The sequence below is a fragment of the Neophocaena asiaeorientalis genome, unplaced genomic scaffold (genome assembly GCF_003031525.2).
Source record: "Neophocaena asiaeorientalis asiaeorientalis breed wild unplaced genomic scaffold, Neophocaena_asiaeorientalis_V1.1 scaffold171, whole genome shotgun sequence".
In the NCBI taxonomy this organism is placed as follows: domain Eukaryota; kingdom Metazoa; phylum Chordata; class Mammalia; order Artiodactyla; family Phocoenidae; genus Neophocaena; species Neophocaena asiaeorientalis.
The window spans coordinates 5,208,324-5,226,389 of NW_020174013.1; positions in this window are offsets into that span (position 1 = coordinate 5,208,324).

Sequence of the window (18,066 nt, forward strand, 5' to 3'; positions counted from 1 at the left end):
GGGATGAATTGGGAGATTGGGATTGACATGTATACACTGATGTGTATAAAATTGATGACTAGTAAGAACCTGCTGTATAAAAAAAATAGATAAAATAAAATTCAAATAAAAACCATGAAAATAGGGTGTTCTCAAATACATTTACATCTTTTCATCTCAGGGGGAATCAATGTCAATTTGAACTAGCTACTTGTAGTTTTCCTTTCCAATAGTTCTTGGGTATATTAGATTATGACTCTTCTCATTTTGCTCTGTTGTATAAAAATCAATAGCAACATATTTCCAATATTACATATTAAATTGGAAACATACTAAATATGAGACATCAAAGATGACCAGGAAACCCGCTGTTCTGAAATCGTATTATCTTCCATTTTATGTAGATCCTACAAAAATGCCATGGATGACATACCACAAAGACAAAAGGTGGGAAGCAGCAGGAGAGAAAAGCTAAGATAAAGTCTGAACTATTCTTCCTAGGAAGCAGAACATAGAAGTTTAATGCACATTTCTCTAGCTAATTCTGACCATCACTATCATCACAGAATCATCACTGTCACCTTCAATACTATCATCCAGTATTCTTGCATTGCATTTTTACAATTTAATTTCTATAATTTGTGCAAAGCTTTTCCACATACATAAACTGTCCTTCAGTTTATAGAAAACTGCACAATTAATAGGGTACAGGTCCAGAGTTCAAACCCACTCTTCCACTTCACAGCAACCTAGCATAGCCCCGAAGCAAGAGGGTGGGAAGTCACTGCACCTACAGGCTGATGAGTTCAAACTGCATGCAGCAGGTGACCCCAGACATGGACAAAAGCATAGGAAAATGAGTCCAGCAAAGAATAAAAAGTTACCAGTATCTCCCATCAGATGGATTCCTAGATTATAGGCATTCCTTATGCTTTTAAAAGGAAGAAAAAAACTAAAAATCAAACTTTATTGATTGAGCTTGAAATGTTTAGATGAGCAGTGGATGGGTTCAAATCTGTAAGTCACCTTGCTCAGACAGCAACAGAGAACACCAGAGTCAAGCTAGGAAAAAGGATCCGATGCTCTCTTGAAAGCACAGAAGAAATAAGACCATGTGCCTTAAAGGAATAGAAATCTGAGGTCACGGGGAAGTGTGGAAGTGTTGCAGCCTGCTGTGGGAGCATGTTTGCTTACTGACAAGAGAGTAACAGTAGATTTACTAAGAGAGATTAATAGACAAAAAGTAATAAATCACAGTTTTAAAAAACTAAGGACCCACAGAAAGACGATCTGGGTGTTTCAAATGTATTCTTGATGTCAAACCTTGCCAAGTACAGTTTCTTTCTTCTTTGGAATAAACCAATACACAAAATGGTGTTAAACACATTTAAAATATAATTCCATAAATAAAACTTGCATTTGTATTCAAACCCTGACTCAGCTATTACAAAGTGAAGCCACACCTGTTGGATTCCCGATTAATCATTGGGAAACACCACTCACCATAAGGGAAGCCTGTCACTTCTTTAGACAAAATATGATGGGAAAAACTACATCTTAATGAGACATTGCTAATTGCATTTATAGTATAGCTTATGTGCCAGTTATCAATATATTGCTTCTCAGCTTCGAATGCACACTTCACTATATGCTCTGTGATAAATAAGAGAATTACTGGAAGCCTTTTCCTTTAAAGCAAGCGCAATGACAAGCCACTCAGTAGAGGGCATTCAAAAGACATCACCAGAGGAAGAGACTTTCTGAAATTTCCTGCAAGGGCCAAGGGGTCAGACTTGTGAGTGTGAAAACATCCTGTGGAGCTTGTCCCAGCCACTGGTCTAGCATGGTCCCTCCATGACCTTGCATCCTATGAAAAGCAATAATCTTTCCTCAGTCCTATAGGCACAGAAACACCAACCCGCCCCTCCTTCCCGACACACACTCACGAAAGCCTTGGCTCTGAAGGCCTCCTGCATTAGAGGCACTGGGACTCCCCCCGATGTGGTCTGCCAGCAAGCACCTATGTCCTGGAGGGTCACACACCAAGTAGTCCTTCAAGCTCCTATACCCTTGCAAGCCTGCATGCTCTAACGGCCTTCTACTTGGGCTGGCACCAGACTTGCATCCACATTATCAGTTGCTGACCACTTGCCCACAGGCCTGCTTTCCTGGCCCATTGTTTGCCCAGGAACTTCAGACCGGCCCAGGCCTGCCCAAACCAATAAGCACCTCTGCTATCAAGTGGGCTGAACTCCACCTCCTCTAACAAGATCTGAACCTCTTCCAAATTTATCCTTCCTTGGTTATTCTCCCCAGGGTAACATATAGAGTTTCTTTACATCACATGTAAATATATAATTCTTCATATTAACTACACACGTTTAACTTATGACTGGTCTCTGTCTCCTGACTGGACCCAGACTACTGCAGTTTGAAAAACAGAAAAAAAAGAAAACAAAACCTAAAATAAGGAAATATGCATTAATTTATTAAGTACTATATTCCAGGTGATGTCAGACAATTTAAATATTTTATATCATTCAATCCTCAGAAGAATTCAACAGGGTTAAATATTTGAAGTTCAGAGAGATTAAATAACTTGTCCAGATTTATATAGCTTAGGAAGAGACAGAAACATTTCAAACCCTTGTCCATCTGAATACAAGTAGTTTTAAGTTATGAACTTAAATATTTATGAAGTTACACATTTATATTTATGAAGTTGTATACCTACCTATCTAAATAATGTCTGCACTTCAGAGAATGAATTGTGTTGAAAGAAGACAAAGTCTGGGAGTAAAATTAGCACGTCTTGGTGGTTTATTAGTTGGAGTAGTAAGATACTGACATGGTATGGGAAGTGGAATTGATTATAAATACTCCTTACAACTTGGATGACTTTGGACTCTCATTGGAATCACTGCCGGATTTCTCAGCAAAGGCATGACAAAAAAAAAAAAAAAAAAGCAGGATTTAGAGCAAATTAGTCATGAAATGATGGGAATGGCACATGGATTTGTAGTGGGAGAGTCAGAATTAGAGAATATTTCTGGAATGTTTGTTGCAGAAATATGGATAGGAACTGCTGAGGGTCCAACATAGAGTAGTAGCAATGGAGATCTAGGCAATGCATGGGATAGATTCATCTCAAAGGAAACATCATGAGGACCGGGCATCAGATTGAGAGAAAGGGATGAACAAAAGACAAATCTGAATGTTGGGAATATTTTATAAAATAATCTCTGGGAAATCCTTCACAAAGAACATGAGATTCCTGGAAAGATCATGAAACAATCATTTCCTTGTCGTGGGAAGAATAAATGGTTAACAATAAAGTCTTATTAACTATTCATAAGCCAGATATACCAAGGTAAAAGAAAATTGCTGTTTGATAGCTATGTGTCCAACGTTTTTTCTATGAGCAAGACAGTAAAAGGGCTGGGAAGATTTTCCTCTCCTTAGCACAGGTGCAGACGAGTGGTCTACACAAAGACCTGTCTATAAGGCTCCAGCAAACCTCTGGTAGTATTCCCCCACTGCCTGGAGATGGATGTCAGCTCCAGAACACAGAACTGTTCAGACAAGTGAAGAATTCTGTGTAGTACTTCTGTGTAACTTGGCAGTGCACTTTACTGAGAGCTGAGAGAGAGGACAGCCCTTTGATCTGCCTCTTCTCTTGGTATTCTTCAGTGTTTGTTTGCCGTCATAAACGTCAAAGTATTACCTTGCCCAGAGAGAAGGGACAACCTCAAACTTGGTCATTCCTACAACAAGAACCCAGTGCCACAGAAAATAACAGAAGAGAGGAGATAACTTGGCTGACAGACATGCTTAATTTGGGATGTGCTAAGCATACTAGGATTTTAGAGAAAATAATCAGTAAGCAGAGAGAAAAATAGAACTCGGGCTCAAGTGAGAGGCTGAGGGACCATCTATAGAGAAATGACTGTATTATACAGAAGTCTACACATGCAAGGGAATGTGTAGTTGTTTTAGTGTAAGTCCCTCATCCTATAAAGACAACTGAGAAGCAGTTGTTATGTTACTTTGATCCTTTTCCAAAGTGTAATGGGGTTCTCCAGAGAAACAGAACAGAACCAATAGGAAATATAAATAATTTATACACTTATACACACACACACACACACACACACAGATCTCCATTAGATCATATAATATTATACATATCAGAAAGAGATTTATTCTAAGAAATTGGTTCACTGGTTATGAAGGCTGACAAGTCTCAAGTTGCAGACCGCAAGCTGGAAACCCAAGAAAACTGATGGTGTAGCTCCAGCTCAGGTCCAAAGGCCTGAGACCCAGGAGAGCCAATGGTGTAGCTCTAGTCCTAAGGCCAACAGGCTCAAGACGCAGGAAGAGCCTACTTTTCAATTAGACTACAAAATTAGGGAAAAACCCTCCAATGTCCAAGCTTAAGGCAGTCAGACAGGAAGAGTTTCCCTTTTACTGTCAGGAGAATCATCAGCCTTCAACTGACTGAATGGGGCCCACCCACACTGAGGTGGGCAATCTGCTTTACTTAGTCTAACAATTTAAATGTTAATTTCACCCCAAAACACCCTCACAGACACCTTCAGAATAATGTTTGACCAACTATCTGGGCACCCTGTGGCCCAGTCAAGTTAACACATAAAATTAACCATGACACAAAATAACAGATAATTAGTAGCAGATCTGAGAACAGAATTTAAGCCTTCAGGTTCAGTTCCAAAATGTACATTTGCTCTGCTCTTCAAAATAAGAGGTGGTAGGTCATTTGTCCAGCTGGTTTTCGATAAAAATGCTACTTAGTCTTGAATAGATTATACATGTACATGGTAGAAAATTCAAAACACACTGAATAGCACACAGTGAAAAAGAAGCCTCCATTCACCTTTGAACCCAGCCATCCAGGTCCCTTCTACAGACACAATCACTGTTATTAGTTTCTTGTGTATCCTACTGGAAAGAACCTAAGCATATTAAATAGCATATAAAATATTTCTTTTTGTACAAACAGCAGCATATCTTACATGTCGTTCTGCCGTATGTTTTTGTTCTAGACGTTTTTCAAACTCAACAAAATATCCTGGAGATTTTCCCTTAATGATACACATAAAGTTCTTAGCATTCATTGTATGCTGATGGAGCTATTTATTTAACTAATGTCCTGCTACAAAGAATATTACTATATATAATTTTTGACATGACAGCATATCTATAATACCTATTATATAAATAGGATACACATTAAATACATAACATAGAAGTGGAATTACTGGATCGAATTATATTTCTTTTTGCGAGACATAATGTCTAATTGCTTTCAATAGTAGTTGTACCAATTTACTTTTCCATAAACAATGGGAAGCATCTGTTTTCCCAAACCTTTGCCAACATAGTTTGTAATCAGGCATTCTTTGCTACTCTAATAAATTCTTAATGTTATCATTGTCATTTTGATTTATATTTATCTTATTCAGAACTTGAATGTTACTTCAAATGTTTTAAAGACATTTTTATTTCCTCTTCTCTGAATTATGTAAACACATCACTTGTCCATTTTTTCTTAAACATTTATAGTAGTTCTCTATGAGTGAAGGAAATTAACTTTTGGATGTGCAAAGAAATAAATGCATTATCAAATTCAGTATCTCTTTTAACTCAGTATTTCTAGACTTCAAAGTGGTAACACTAGAAGCAGAGTTTGGTAGTTTTTGCTCTGCAGAGAAGGAACCAAAGTGCAGTTCTGAGCACAGGGGGAATCTGGTGGGAGTCAGGAATTAATCCATTGGCCACATTTCCAGGAAACCAATACTGTACGGGGACTGAGCACATTCCTCTCCTGTCACCAGAACTCTCTTATCTAGAAAATTCTGTCAAGAAAATTCCACTTGCTTGGCTCCTACCCATCACCTGGTTAAAGAACACCCCTTCCTAAGGTGAGGACTTAGGGGATCCACATTATAGTGAAATTGCTAAGGGCACAGGCTCTGTAACCAGGTTGTTTGAGAAACTCAGGGAGACACTACCTAATCCCAGCCATCATGGTTGCTATCTCTGGTGCTAAGTCAAGTTGCTGTCATGCACTTTCTCATAGGTTGAAATGAGAATGGCACTTAACCTTTGTGGAATTCTTCCCCCAAATCCATAAACCCAGCCTAATGAGACAAATCCCAATTGAGAGATGTTCTAAAAAATACCCAGCCACTACCCTTCAAAAGTGTCGAGGTCTTGAGAAACAGGAAAGACTGAGAAACTTGCACAGATCGGCAGGGCCTAAGGAGACATTACAACTAAATGCAATGTGGAATCAGGACTGCATTCTGGAAAAGAAAAAGGACATGCACCTTAAGGTTCATAGCAGCACTATTTACAATAGCCAAGACATGGAAGCAAACTAAATGTCCATCAACAGATGAATGGGTAAACAAGATGAGGTATATTTATATGATGGAATATTAGCCATAAAACAGAATGAAATAATGCCATTTGCATAAACATGGATGAACCTAGAGATTATCATACAAAGTGAAGTAAGCCAGAAAGAAAAAGACAAGCATCATATTACATCGCATATATGTGGAATCTAAAAAAAAAACCAAAAAACAAAAAACATACAAATGAACTTACTTACAAAACATAAACAGACTCACAGACATAGAAGACAAATCTATGGTTACCAAAGGGGAAGAGGGAGGATAAATTAGGAGTTTGGGATTAACATATACACTCTACAATTTATATAATAGATAACCAACAAGGACCTACTGTATAGCACACAGACTATACTCAGTAATTTCTAATAACCTGTAAGGGAAAAGAATCTGAAAAAGAATACATATATAACTGAATCACTGAGCTGTACACCTGAAATTAACACATCATTGTAAATGAACTATACTTCAATTAAAAGAAAACAAGAAAAAGGACAGTAGCAGAAAATCTGGTGAAATCAGAATAAAATGTATAGTTTACTTTTAAAAAGGAACAAAATCACTTGTGTATCCTTCTAGACACTTTTAGATTCATACTGCTTTTTAAGGTGCTTTTTCATTAATATATGAATATCTACATCAATAATCTCCTCCATTATTTTAATATTTCAGTAGAATTTCATTTTCTGTACTATATGTATAATATTTTTAACATCTATATTGGAGTATAATTGCTTTACAATAGTGTGTTAGTTTCTGCTTTATAACAAAGTGAATCAGCTATACATATACATATATCCCCATATCCCTCCCTCTTCTATCTCCCTCCCACCCTCCCTATCCCACCCCTCTAGGTGGTCACAAAGCACTGAGCTGATCTCCCTGTGCTATAAACTGCCTCCCACTAGCTATGTATCTTACATTTGGTAGTGTATATATGTCCATGTCACTCTCTCACTTCATCCCAGCTTACCCTCCCCTCCCCATGTCCTCAAGTCCATTCTCTACATCTGCGTCTTTATTCCTGTCCTGCCCCTAGGTTCTTCACAACGATTTTTGTTCTTTTCAGATTCCATATATATATGTGTTAGCATATGGTATTTGGTTTTTCTCTTTCTGACTTACTTTACTCTCTATGACAGACTCTAGGTCCATCCACCTCACTACAAATAACTCAATTTCATTTCTTTTTATGGCTGAGTAATATTCCATTGTACATATGTGCCACATCTTTATCCATTCATCTGTTGATGGACACTTAGGTTGCTTCCATGTCCTGGCTATTGTAAATAGAGCTTCAATGAACATCATGTTACATGACTCATTTTGAATTATGGTTTTCTCAGAGTATATGCCCAGTAGTGGGATTGCTGGGTCATATGACAGTTTTATTTTTAGTTTTTTAAGGAATCTCCATACTATTCTCCATAGCGGCAGTATCCATTTACATTCCCACCAACAGTGTATGAGGGTTCCCTTTTCTCCACACCTTCTCCACTATTTGTCTGTAGATTTTTTGATGATGGCCATTCTGACTGGAGTGAGGTGATACCTCATTGTAGTTTGATTTGCATTTCTCTAATGATTAGTGATGTTGAGAATTCTTTCATGTGTTTGTTGGTAATCTGTGTATCTTCTTTGGAGAAATGTCTATTTAGGTCTTCTGCCCATTTTTGGATTGGGTTGTTTGTTTTTTTGATATTGAGCTGCATGAGGTGCTTGTAAATTTGGGGGATTAATACTTTGTCAGTTGCTTCATTTGCAAATATTTTCACCCATTCTGAGGGTTGTCTTTTCGTCTTGTTTACGGTTTCCTTTGCTGTACAAAAGCTTTTAAGTTTCATTAGGTCCCATTCGTTTTTTGTTTGTTTTTATTTCCATTTCTCTAGGAGGTGGGTCAGAAAGGATTTTGCTGTGATTTATGTCATAGAGTGTTCTGCCTATGTTTTCCTCTAAGAGTTTGATAGTGTCTGGCCTTACATTTAGGTCTTTAATCCATTTTGAGTTTATTTTTGTGTATGGTGTTAGGGAGTGTTCTAATTTCATTCTCTTAAATGTAGCTGTCCAGTTTTCCCAGCACCACTTATTGAAGAGGCTGTCTTTTCTACATTGTATATTCTTGCCTCCTTTATCAAAAATAAGGTAACCATATGGTGCATGGGTCTATCTCTGGGCTTTCTATCCTGTTCCATTGATCGATATTTCTGTTTTTGTGCCAGTACCATACTGTCCTGATTACTGTAGCTTTGTAGTATATTCTGAAGGCTGAGAGCCTGATTCCTCCAGCTCCGTTTTTCTTTCTCAAGATTACATTGGCTATTTGGGGTCTTTTGTGTTGCCATAAAATTGTGAAATTTTTTGTTCTAGTTCTGTGAAAAATGCCATTGGTAGTTTGATAGGGATTGCACTGCATCTGTAGGTTGCTTTGGGTAGTATAGTTATTTTCACAATGTTGATTCTTCCAATCCAAGATCATGGTATATCTCTCCATCTGTTTGTATCGTCTTTAATTTCTTTCATCAGTGTCTTATAGTTTTGTGCATACAGGTCTTTTGTCTCCTTAGGTAGGTTTATTCCTAGGTATTTGATTCTTTTTATTGCAATTGTAAATGGAAGTGTTTCCTTAATTTCTCTTTCAGATTTTTCATCATTAGTGTATAGGAATGCAAGAGATTTCTGTGCATTAACTTTGTATCCTGCTACTTTACAAAATTCATTGATTAGCTCTAGTAGTTTTCTGGTAACATCTTTAGGATTCTCTATGTATAGTACCATGTCACTGGCAAACAGTGACAGCTTTACTTCTTTTCAGAGTTGGATTCCACTTATTTCTTTTTCTTCTCTGATTGTTGTGGCTAAAACTTTCAAAACTATGTTGAATAATAGTCGTGAGTGGACAACCTTGTCTTGTTCCTGATCTTAGAGGAAATGGTTTCAGTTTTTCACCACTGAGAATGATGTTGGCTGTGGGTTTGTCAAATATGGCCTATAGAGTAAGTTCCCTCTATGCCTACTTTCTGGAGAGTCTTTACCATAAATGGGTGTTGAATTTTGTCAAAAGCTTTTTCTGCATCTTTTGAGATGATCATATGGTTTTTCTCTTTCAATTTGTTAATATGGTTTATCACATTGATTTATTTGCGTTTATTGAAAATCCTTGCATTCCTGGGATAAACCCTACTTGTTCATGGTGTGTGATCCTTTTAATGTGCTGTTGGATCCTGTTTGCTAGTATTTTGTTGAGGACTTTTGCATCTATGTTCATCAGTGATATTAGCCTGCAGTTTTCTTTTTTTGTGACATCTATGTCTGGTTTTGTTATCAGGGTGATGTTGTGGCCTCATAGAATGAGTTTGGGAGTGTTCCTCCCTCCGCTATATTTTGGAAGAGTTTAAGAAGGATAGGTGTTAGAGCTTCTCCAAATGTTTGATAGAATTTGCCTGTGAAGTCATCTGGGCTTTTGTTTGTTGGAAGATTTTCATTCATAGTCTTAATTTCAGTGCTTGGGATTGGTCTGTTCATATTTTCTATTTCTTTCTGGTCGAGTCTTGGAAGGTTGTGCTTTTCTAAGAATTTGTCCATTTCTTCCCAGTTGTCCATTTTATTGGCATATCGTTGCTTCTAGTAATCTCTCATGATCCTTTGTATTTCTGCAGTGTCAGTTGTTACTTCTCCTTTTTCATTTCTAATTCTATTGGTTTTAGTCTTCTCCCTTTTTTGCCTGATGAGTCTGGCTAATGGTTTATCAATTTTGTTTATCTTCTCAAAGAACCAGTTTTAGTTTTATTGATCTTTGCTATTGTTTCCTTCATTTCTTTTTCATTTATTTCTGATCTGATCTTTATGATTTCTTTCCTTCTGCTAACGTTGGGGTTTTTTGTTCTTCTTTCTCTAATTGCTTTAGTTGTAAGGTTAGGTTGTTTATTTGAGATGTTTCTTGTTTCTTGAGGTAGGGTTGTATTGCAATAAACCTCCCTCTTAGAACTGCTTTTGCTACATCCCATAGGTTTTGGGTCATTGTGTTTTCATTGTCATTTGTTTCTAGGTATTTTCTTATTTCCTCTTTGATTTCTTCAGTGATCTCTTGGTTATTTAGTAGTGTACTGTTTAGCCCTCATGTGTTTGTATTTTTTACACATTTTTTCCTGTAATTGATATCTAGTCTCATAGCGTTGTGGTTTCAAAAGATACTTGATACGATTTCAATTTTCTGAAATTTACCAAGGCTTGATTTGTGATCAAAGATACGACCTATCCTGTAAAATGTTCCATGAGCACTTGAGAAGGAAGTGAATTCTGTTGTTTTTGGATGGAATGTCTTATAAATATCTATTAAGTCCATCTTGTTTAATGTATCATTTAAAGCTTGTGTTTTGTTATTTATTTTCATTTTGGATGATCTGTCCCTTGTTGAAAGTGAGGTGTGAAAGTCCTCTACTATGATTGTGTTACTGTCGATTTCCCCCTTTTGGCTGTTAGCATTTGCCTTATGTATTGAGGTGCTACTATGTTGGGTGCATAAATATTTACAATTGTTATATCTTCTTCTTGGATTGATCCCTTGATCATTATTTAGTGTCCTTCTTTGTCTCTTGTAATAGTCTTTATTTTAAAGTCAATTTTGTCTGATATGAAATTGCTACTCCAGCTTTCTTTTGAGTTTCATTTGCATGGAATATCTTTTTCCATCCCCTCACTTTCAGTCTGTACATGTCCCTAGGTCTGATGTGGGTCTCTTGTAGACAGCAATATATATGGGTCTTGTTTTTGTACCCATTCAACCAGTCTATGTCTTTTGTTGCCAGCATTTAATCCATTTACATTTAAGGTCATCATCAATATGTATGCTCCTATATGTATAATATTATATCAGAATTTATTTAGTCAGTCTCTACCACAGGACAAGCTATTTGTATTTTTCAGTAATAAAACAAATAATATAATGAAAATCCTTGTGATGAAATCTTGTTGCAAATCCTTATTTCTTCAGGATAAATTCCTAAATTCCTCTAAGAGGTCTTTCTGAGTCTGAGATTAGGCACATTTCTGAAGCGTTTGCTAGTACTGCCAAATTACCATTTAGATTGGTCTGAGAGTGCACATTTCCCTCAACAACTATCAGTATTTTTATTTTTGCCTTTACCAAAATAGTAGGCTTTAAAAAAAGCCTTTAATTTTTATTTATGTGATTAATAATGAGCTAGTAAACTGCTTTTTGATGATGCCAATGACTTCCCTAAAACTTTATTTTTCTTATTCAGCTATTGTTCTCTCTTCTGAATATTTTCCATTTCTTGCTTTCAAAGTTATTGTAACTTTAGTGTCAGTGTCTATGAAAGGTTCCCTCAAAGAAATCCCTGCTATGTCTCTAAAAATAACAAGAGGCACATTCCTAAGTTTCCTTAAATAATGATGTCAGATATTGTATAGAAAACTCTGACAAGAAGCTTCTAACTTAGCAAAGAATGTACATCTGCAATCCAACCTCATTTATCGCTGAGCACTTGGAAGCACAGGGCACTTATTTTTAAAGATAAATCAAGACTCTTTTTTGTGAGTGAAAAAAAACAGGTTTACAGATGGAATTATAAATGTTTGGGGGAAAAGATGTATTTAGGCTGAGAGGTCACCTCTGGTGGGCATATTTGCCCTCTCAAACAGCTCCTCACATTGAGGTAGATGTGAGTTGCTTATTAAGTGAATATAACGATACTTAAAGGCACGAATGTTAGCTAAACCTTTTTTTATTTTGGACCCTAGCAGACTGGCTGTGAGCCTCATACCATCTATTTTGCTAAGCCCAGGAATGCTGTAGAACAAACCAAGCTTCTTCCTTCAGCTGTTAACTTGGTATCACTTCCATTCCCATCACTGGTAAAAAGCCCAGTGTTAGGTGGTTAGATATGGATGACCTGGCCCAAATAATGTGCAAACACTTTATCTGAGGCTTAGATCCAGTACTTTCTTTTAATGCTAATCAGTTGTATACCATATCTCCCTTTTCTTATTGTTCTTCTAGAACTTCCTATTAGAAATAACTTGTATCCCCAACTATATGTAAAAAGCAACCTTATATTGATGGAATGCCATTCAGAAACTTTCCTTTTCATTTCCCTGGACTCAAACAAGAGTGAAACACTTTCCAATGAACACAATGAACACAAACTATTTCATACATGTAATAATAAAACTTGATTCAATAATGGTTTACACTTTGCAAAGAGCTCTGGTCATATTATTGTGTATAAATAGAATGTTAATGAACTTCATTCCTAAAGAAGTGCTGCAGCTACTGCTTAGACTAGAATCCAGGAGGACCTTTGGATTCAACATCCAGTAAGACTCAGATTGAAGCCAAGATTCATTTCAGCAGAGCCACTAGGAAGTGGTGGCTAGGAAGGAAATTGATCCCCTCGGTAATCTTCATCAACTCTTTCAATGCCATCTCCAATCAGCATGAAATCTATATTAATAATACAGCTTAAGAGGGTGTTCCCTAAACATGCTTAACCAGATTGTCACTCTGAAGCCCCTCCTATTTAGAAGTTGCAGAGCTTCCTTTGATCACAGCCAAAGGCAATCCAGTGGGTATCCCTCAGGGACTCTCTGAGAAGCCAAGGAACATCTTGACAACTGTTACTTATACGACATGCTTAAACAACATCGGGAATTTGCGTGTTTCCCATAATTCACCAGATCAGGACTTTAACTGCCATGATCACAGCTCTCCAGGAAGCCTTTAAAATTAATGGAGGGGCTTCCCTGGTGGCACAGTGGTTGAGAGTCCACCTGCCGATGCAGGGGACGCGGGTTCGTGCCCCGGTCCGGGAAAATCCCACATGCCACGGAGCGGCTGGGCCCGTGAGCCATGGCCACTGAGCCTGCGTGTCCCGAGCCTGTGCTCCGCAACAGAAGAGGCCACAACAGTAAGAGGCCCGCGTACCGCAAAAAAAAAATAAATAAATAAAATTAATGGAGACTTATCAACTGTTCTAAAGGACCAAAAACTCAAGTCTACAATTAGAATGATTGAAAGGCATCATCTGATGCATATGCCCCACCCCCCAATTTAACTAGAGATTTCTCAGAACATTTTCAGAATTTTCTAGGGTTCCTTAGCACAAGACATAAGGTCAGAAGACTTTATTGATGTGACATGGCCCCCAAACTAGCTGAGCGATCCAGAGACTATCAATACCTCATCCCAAAAAAAGGAAAGGAAAGGAAAAAAAAATAGAAAAAGCTGGGCTTGATCACTTCTAAGTTCGTTTTGACTCTATATTTCTGTGAATCTACAAATCTATAAATCACTTAACTTTAATGTCAGCTTTTGCTTCTGAGAAGAAAAACAGAAGGATCCAGCCCTTGCTAAATTCAGGGGTTTGAGTTGTAATTATTAATTTAGAGTTGTAATTATTAATTTAGAGCTGTAATTATTAATTAATTGTCTTCTCCTAGGACAACTGCAAGATTGATTTCGTCATCAAAGAAAACAGAGCTTACACAACCCCAGGACTTACACAATAAAGGAGGTTAACTTTCTTTGAAGAATGAGAAAGTTTATTTCCAAAGGTTCCCCAGTTTCTAGTGGACCTGTGAATTAAAATACTGGGGTTCTTTTGGTTGCTTTATGTGGCATGTTGGGGTAATAACGTGTAGAATGATCCTAATGTGACCAAACAGAATATTTGGTTCAACATTTCAAGCTATCATGGGTCAAAGTACTTGAACAATAGTGGATTGAAATAGTCCAAAGAACAATCTCTTTTGTTTTCTCAAGGAAATATTTATAGAAGGACTTTTTTGATGAAGAAAGACACCATGTAAGATTAATCATTTCATCACTAATATTTTACCACTGAGTCCTCAAAGATTCAGTGTCTCCACGGTTATTTTTCTTCATCCAGCTCTCAAAGTTTCTTTTTAATTAAAGTGATCCTATCAAATAGTAAAAATGTACTTATCATTGCAATGCGATTGTTCATTGGAAGAGCTCAGTATTGAGAAAAATGAAAACTGGTAGGCCAACTTTGTGAGCTTCTCAATCACCGAGCTGAACCGAGAACACTAAAGCTTGTATATGGTTATAGCTCTTCCTGAGTATTAAGTTAAACCACATGAAATTGTCAATACACACCCATCTCTGAAATAAAAATTTTTATCTGTTATCATAATTTATATTTTTCTTCGTGGAGAAAATAAAGTCAACTATGAAATTTCTGAACAGCAAATACACACACAGCTAAGCTAGCATATAATCTAGTAGATAAACTTGCAGAATCATAACATATTCCACTACAAACTTATTTTTAAAAACAAACAAAATTTACCTTTTTAGGACCATCAGAACCAAACTAAGGAGCACAAATGGCAAACAGTTTAAGACAAGAAAGTCCCACAAAATTGTGCAACAGCTGTTGATGTGTTCTGGGTGTGCAGTAGCTTTTTTTTTTTTTTTTTTGCAGTAGCCTTTTATAAAGGTTTTCTCTTCCATAATTTTACACACAATAGGTATAGCCAAAACTGTGTCCATCCTCAAGTATCTTTTTCCCTAATCAATCACATTCATGGTGAAAATTCACATATCTTATTGGACAATTCTTTGCAATTTATTTATATTATCACCAAGCAGGTGGCAAACTAATATGCCTTGAATATATAAGTAAAATACCAACAAAACAATAATGTGACCACGCTATTACCGAAAGCTTTAAAACCAGTTTTAAACCAAATCTCTCAACCACTTAGATGTTAAAGCATGACTTTTCAATGCATTAGGATGCAATGATTAATTATTTCATTCTATATGGAACCCTTTTACCTCCTAGCTGCCTATTTCTATAAAACGAATTTCCCAGATATACAATTCTGTACATTACAAGATTATTTTCTATTATAAGAGACTTACTTTCTGAGTTAATTCTAAGAATGACCTTAAAAGAACCACAAATATTTTCTATTTGCTTTTTGACTGTAATTTTTTTGGTTTTATTGTTTTGCTGTCCCTAGTGAACCATTTCCTTTTTCTCATTGCAATTTCTGTTGAATTCACTTTAAAGTCTGCATGCTTAGAATTTAAATGTCACTAAGAGAATTATAATAGTACCTAACATTTATGAATAGTTTTCTCCACACTAGAACTGTGTTAAGGACAAAAATATATTATTTCAACTAAACAAATGCTGGGTTCATGCTTTATATTTTCTCATATAATAGCAAAGTTTAATTTAAACTCATTTGACTGGAGAATCAAGTCAAGCTCACATTATAAAAAAATTCTAAGCACAAGTATACCCTACGCTTCTCAGTCATTTAAGTTTTTATTAGAATTGTACTAAGTCTGTATATTGCTTTGGAAATAACACTTTTGTAATATGAACTTTCTCCAAGCAAGCCCACTAAATTTATTTATTTATTCATAAAATGTTTTGTAACTTCCTTCTCACACATTTCTTGTAATGTCTACCTGGGTGTCTTATACTTACTGCTATTGCTATATGTAATGGATTCACCTATCATATTTTCTAAATATATTATTATTAATAAAACATCACAGTTTTTGAACTCCACACACTGTACTAAGGACCTTGGAGTAATTATCTCATTTTGCCTTACAAAAACCAAATGTGGGATGTATTATTATTAGCCTTGCTTAACAACTAAAGAAACCAAAACTTAGAAAATTCAAATAACTTTAGAAGGTCATAAAACTAAGACTGGCAGATTCAGTCTCTGGATACTCTTAATTTTAGCTTAAATTTTCTTAAATTTCTCAAATTTTCCTAAATTTAGCTTAGCAATGTCAAAAAATAATAATTCAACAAGTTTGCAAAAGTCAATCATTTGAGGAGCCTTATATCTGTGACAAAATTCTAGGTATATTCTATCTTTGAGGAAGTAGACTTTGCTTTCACATCAGTCATTTTACTTTAGCCACATGGACAAGGCAGATACCCAGTAATACAGACGTATCATAAAGCTTACGGTCTGAAGAAGCTGAAACATTTTCAAGTATTATTTATATCATCAAGAACTAGGATTTTCTTCTAAAACTGTGTCTTCTTTTTTTTTAACATAAAATTTAATAGGGGAAAGCCATGACACCACTCACAGCTGGTAGCACACAATGGATGCTCAATGAATATTTGTGGACTTATCTCTATATTTAACAAATTTAATTACAAAAAAGCCACTAACCATATAAGGCATTTTTGTGATTTAGTTAAGTTTGTATTGGAGAGAAATATGCTTTTCCAAAATATATTTTAGCTTCCTTTGGTTGTGGGGGAAGAGGGAGATGAAATAAAAGACTGGTGAGGAGAGGATATAAGTGAACCAGAGTAAGAGGTCAAGGGAGGAACAGGTATGTTTAAATGTAATGAAGAGGATTCCAGGGCAGGATGATGGGGTCAGGAAAGAAAGGTGGATGGGAAGAAGAGGCAGGAGGGTCTTAAAAAGTTAGAAAAAGAACAAGATAAACTAAAATAGACAAGGAAGAGAAAAATGGAACCGTTTTCCCATTTATATCTCTAGGTGCTTACTGCTAGAACAAAGTAAATTATGCATATTTATTTTCTATCCAGCCATTGCACTAAATCTCATATTAATTTTTTAAATAGACTTTTTAAAGAGCAGTTTTAGGTTCACAGCAAAATTGAGTGGAAGGTAGAGAGATTTCTCATATGCCCTCTCCTCCGATATATGCACAGCCTCCCACACTATCAAATTTCCTCCCCAGAGTGATACATTTGTACTACTGATGAACCTACATTGACACATCATTATCACCCGTATTTCATAATTTATCTTAGGGTTCACTCTTGGTATCATACATTCTAAGTGTTTGGACAAGTGTATCCACCATTATAGTATCATACGGAGTATTTTCACTGCCCTAAAAATCCTCTGTGCTCCGCCTATTTATCCCTCCCTTCCTCCAACCTCTGGCAACCACTGATCCTTTTACTGCCTCCATACTTTTGTCTCTCCAAAATGTCATGCAGTTCGAATTTCACAGTATACTACCTTCTTGGATTGGCTTCTTTCACCTAGTAATATGCATTTAAAGTTCCTCCAAGTCTTTTCATAGCTTGGTAGCTCATTTCTGTGAGCACTGAATAATATTCTATTGCCTTAATGTACCAAAATTTATTTATCCATTCACCTACTGAAGGACATCTTGGTTGTTCCCAACTTTTGGCAGTTACAAATAAAGCTGTTATAAACATCCACATGCAAGATTTTGTATGGACATAAGTTTTCAACTCATTTGGGTAAATACCAAGGAACACAACTGCTGTATATATGGTAAAAGTGTGTTCAGTTTTATAAAAATAACCACCAATTTGCATTCCCCCCAGCAATGAATAAGAGTTCCTGCTATGCCACATCCTTGCCAGCGCCCGGGGTCGGTTTTCCAGATTTTGGCCACTCTCATAGGTGTGCAGTGAACTTCATTGTTGTTTTAATTTGCAATTCTGTAACGACACAAAGTTCAGCATCTTATCACATGCCTTCTATACATCTTATTTGATGAGGAGTCCTTTCAGGTCCTTTGTGTGACTTAATTTTCAAAGAAAAATTCTGTAGTTCTTCAAACTCTGTGACTTTACTGAAACTTAGAGAACTTGACTGTAAGGAAAGCAATCTT